Source organism: Oncorhynchus mykiss, chromosome 2 (genome assembly GCF_057628025.1).
Source record: "Oncorhynchus mykiss isolate SJ-2025 chromosome 2, ASM5762802v1, whole genome shotgun sequence".
Classification (NCBI taxonomy): domain Eukaryota; kingdom Metazoa; phylum Chordata; class Actinopteri; order Salmoniformes; family Salmonidae; genus Oncorhynchus; species Oncorhynchus mykiss.
Window position 1 is genome coordinate 20209817 of NC_143023.1, and position 4967 is coordinate 20214783.

Consider the following 4967-nt stretch of genomic DNA (forward strand, 5'->3'; position numbering starts at 1 on the left):
CACGAATGTCCACCAGAGCAGTTGCCTGAGAATTGAATTTTCATTTCTCTACCATAAACCACCTCCAACATTGTTTTAGAGAATTTGGCAGCATGTCTAACCGGCCTCACAACCACAGACTACGTGTAACCATGCCAGCCCAGGACCTCTCCACCTGCGGGATCGTCTGAGACCAGCCACCCGGATAGCTGATGAAACAAAAGTATTTCTGTCTGTAATACAGCCCTTTTGTGTGGAAAAATACATTCTCATTGGCTGGGGATGGCTCCCCAGTGGGTGGGCCGATGTCCTACCATGGCTGCTCCCTAGACAAGTCATGTGAAATCGATAGATTAAGGCCTAATGGATTTATTTCTTCATATGAACTGCAACTCAGTAAAATTGTTGAAATTGTTACATTGCGTTTATATTTTTGTTCAGTATATACACGATTACTCAAAAGTTTGGGGTCACTCAGAAAAATGGCCAGAAACAAAAAAACTTTCTTCTGAAACTCGTCAGTCTATTCTTGTTCTGAGAAATGAAGGTTATTCCATGCGAGAAATTGCCAAGAAACTGAAGATCGCATACATCGCTGTGTACTAGTCCCTTCACAGAACAGCGCATACTGGCTCTAACCAGAATAGAAAGGGGAATGGGAGGCCCCGGTGCACAACTGAGCAAGAGGACAAGTACATTAGAGTGTCTAGTTTGAGAAACAGACTGGCAGCTTCATTAAATAGTACCCGCAAAACACCAGTCTCAACGTCAACAGTGAGAGGCGACTGAGATGCTGGCCTTCTAGACAGAGTTTCAAAGAAAAAGCCATATCTCAGACTGGCCAATAAAAATTAAAGATTACGATGGGCAAAAGAACACAGACACTGGACAGAGGAACTCTGCCTAGAAAGCCAGTATCCCGGAGTCAAACTAGACACTAATGTACTTGTCCTCTTGCTTAGTTGTGCACCGGGGCCTCACACTCCTCTTTCTATTCTGGTTAGGGCCAGTTTGCACTGTTCTGTGACTGGAGTAGTACACAGCGTTGTGCGAGATCTTCAGTTTCTTGGCAATTTCTCGCATTGAATAGCCTTCATTTCTCAGAACAAGAATAGACTGACGAGTTTCAGAAGAAAGTTATTTGTTTACAGCTATTTTGAGCCTGTAATCGAACCCACAAATGTTGATGCTAGAGATACTCAACTAGTCTAAAGATGGCCATTTTTATTGCTTCTTTAATTAGAACAAGTTTTCAGCTGTGCTAACATAATTGCAAAAGGGTTTTCTAATGATCAATTAGCCTTTAAAAAGGATAAACTTGGATCAGCTACCACAACGTGCCATTGGAACACAGGAGTGATGGTTGCTGATAATGGGCCTCAAGATATTCCATTAAAAATCAGCCGTTTCCAGCTACAATAGTCATTTACAACATTAACACTGTATTTCTGATCAGTTTGATGTTATTTTAATGGACAACATTTTTAGCTTTTCTTTCAATAACAATAACATTTCTAAATGACCCCAAACTTTTGAACGGTAGTGTGTGTGTATATATACAGTTGAAGTTGGACGTTTACATACACTTAGGTTGGAGTCATTAAAACTTGTTTTTCAACCACTCCACAAATTTGTTAACAAACTATAATTTTGGCAAGTCAGTTAGGTTACTTTGGGCATGACAAAAGTAATTTTTCCAACAACTGTTTACAGACAGATTTTTTAACATATAATTCACTGTATCACAATTCCAGGGGGTCAGAAGTTTACATACACTAAGTTGACTGCCTTTAAACAGCTTGGAAAATTCCAGAAAATGATGTCATGGCTTTAGAAGCTTCTGATAGGCTAATTTACATAATTTGAGTCAATTGGAGGTGTACGTGTGGATGTATTTCAAGGCCTACCTTCAAACTGAGTGCCTCTTTGCTTGACATCATGGGAAAATAAAATAAAAATCAGCCAAGACCTCAGAAACAAAAGTGTAGACCTCCACAAGTCTGGTTCATCCTTGGGAGCAATTTCCAAACGCCTGAAGGTACCACGTTCATCTGTACAAACAATAGTATGCAAGTATAAACACCATGGGACCACGCAGCCGTCATACCGCTCAGGAAGGAGATGCGTTCTGTCTTCTAGAGATGAACCTACTTTGGTGCGAAAAGTGCAAATCAATCCCATAACAATAGCGAAGGACCTTGTGAAGATGCTGGACGAAACAGGTACAAAAGTATCTATATCCACAGTGAAACAAGTCCTATATCGACAACCTGAAAGGCCGCTCAGCAAGGAAGAAGCCACTGCTCCAAAACTGCCATAAAAAGGCCAGACTACACTTTGCAACTGCACATGGGGACAAAGATCATACTTTTTGGAGAAATGTCCACTGGTCTGATGAAACACAAATAGAACCGTTTGGCCATAATGGCCATTGTTATGTTTGGAGGAAAACGCTTGCAAGCTGAAGAACACCATCACAACCTTGAAGCACGAGGGTGGCAGCATCATGTTGTGGGGGTACTTTGCTGCAGGAGGGACTGATGCACTTCACAAAATAGATAGCATCATGAGGAAAATTATGTGGATATATTGAAGCAACATCAGTCAGGAAATAAAAGCTTGGTTGCAAATGGGTCTTACAAATGGACAATGACCCCAAGCATACTTCCAAAGTTGTGGCAAAATGGCTTAAGGACAACAAAGTCAAGGTATAGGTGTGGCCATCACAAAGCCCTGACCTCAATCTATAGAAAACATGTGCGCAGAACTGAAAAAGTGTGTGCGAGCAAGGATGCTTACAAAGCTGACTCAGTTACACCAGCTCTGTCAGGAGGAATGGGCCAAAATTCATACAATTTATTGTGGGAAGCTTGTGGAAGGCTACTCGAATCGTTTGACCCAAGTTAAACAATTTTAAAGGCAATGCTACCAAATACTAATTGAGTGTATGTAAACTTGTGACCCACTGGGAATGTGATGAAAGAAATAAAAGCTGAAATAAATCATTCTCTCTACTATTATTCTGACATTTCACATTCATAAAATAAAGTGGAGATCCTAACTTAACTAAGACAGTTATTTTTGTCAGGAATTTTGAAAAACTGAGTTTAAATGTATTTGGCTAAGGTGTATGTAAACTTCTGACTTCAACTGCATATATACAGTTTAGTCATTTTGGAGAATGCTAGAACAAGCAAAGATATACATTTTTTATATAGACGTTTATTGAGAAGAAAGGAGAATACTGCACTTAAAACAATATAAAGTGTGTGTGCTTGCCCTTACAGTGGGGCAAATTATTTAGTCTGCCACCAATTGTGCAAGTTCTCCCACTTAAAAAGATGAGAGGCCTGTAATTTTCATCATAGATACACTTCAACTATGACAGACAAAATGAGGGAAAAAAAATCCAGAAAAATCACATTGTACGATTTTTAATGAATTTATTTGCAAATTATGGTGGAAAATAAGTATTTGGTCAATAACAAAAGTTTCTCAATACTTAATTATTTACCCTTTGTTGGCAATGACAGAGGTCAAACGTTTTCTGTAAGTCTTCACAAGGCTTTTACACACTGTTGCTGGTATTTTGGCCCATTCCGCCATGCAGATCTCCTCTAGAGCAGTGATGTTTTGGGGCTGTTGCTGGGCAACACGGACTTTCAACTGCCTCCAAAGATTTTCTATGGGGTTGAGATCTGGAGACTGGCTAGGCCACTCCAGGACATTGAAATGCTTCTTACGAAGCCACTCCTTCGTTGGCCGTGCGGTGTGTTTGGGATCATTGTCATGCTGAAAGACCCAGCCACGTTTCATCTTCAATGCCCTTGCTGATGGAATGAGGTTTTCACTCAAAATCTCACGATACATGGCCCCATTCATTCTTTCCTTTACACGGATCAGACGTCCTGGTCCCTTTGCAGAAAAACATCCCCAGAGCATGATGTTTCCACCCCCATGCTTCACAGTAGGTATGGTGTTCTTTGGATGCAACTCAGCATTCTTTGTCCTCCAAACACGACGAGTTGAGTTTTTACCAAAAAGTTATATTTTGGTTTCATCTGACCATATGACATTCTCCCAATCTTCTTCTGGATCATCCAAATGCTCTCTAGCAAACTTCAGACGGGCCTAGACATGTACTGGCTTAAGCAGGGGGACAAGTCTGGCACTGCAGCGTAGTGTGTTACTGATGGTAGGCTTTGTTACTTTGGTCCCAGCTCTCTGCAGGTCATTCACTAGGTCTCCCCGTGTGGTTCTGGGATTTCTGCTCACCTTTCTTGTGATCATTTTGACCCCACGGGGTGAGATCTTGCGTGGAGCCCCAGATCGAGGGAGATTATCAGTGGTCTTGTAAGTCTTCCATTTCCTAATAATTGCTCCCACAGTTGATTTCTTCAAACCAAGCTGCTTACCTATTGCAGATTCAGTCTTCCCAGTCTGGTGCAGGTCTACAATTTTGTTTCTGGTGTCCTTTGACAGCTCTTTGGTCTTGGCCATAGTGGAGTTTGGAGTGTGACTGTTTGAAGTTGTGGACAGGTGTCTTTTATACTGATAACAAGTTCAAACAGGTTCCATTAATACAGGTAACGAGTGGAGGACAGAGGAGCCTCTTAAAGAAGAAGTTACAGATCTGTGAGAGCCAGAAATCTTGCTTGTTTGTAGGTGACCAAATACTTATTTTCCACCATAATTTGCAAATAAATTCTTAAAAAATCCTACAAATGTGATTTTCAAGATTTTTTTTCTTCTCATTTTGTCTGTCATAGTTGAAGTGTACCTATGATGAAAATTACAGGCCTCTCATCTTTTTAAGTGGGAGAACATGCACAATTGGTGGCTGACTAAATACTTTTTTGCCCCACTGTATGTTAATTTTCCCTGGGCTTGATCCGTTCTTCAAAAGGAGGGTGAATGGGGTCCAGTATCAACCCCAATCACAAGACACAGTAACACACACACAGTCACATAACAAAACAGTCATAGCA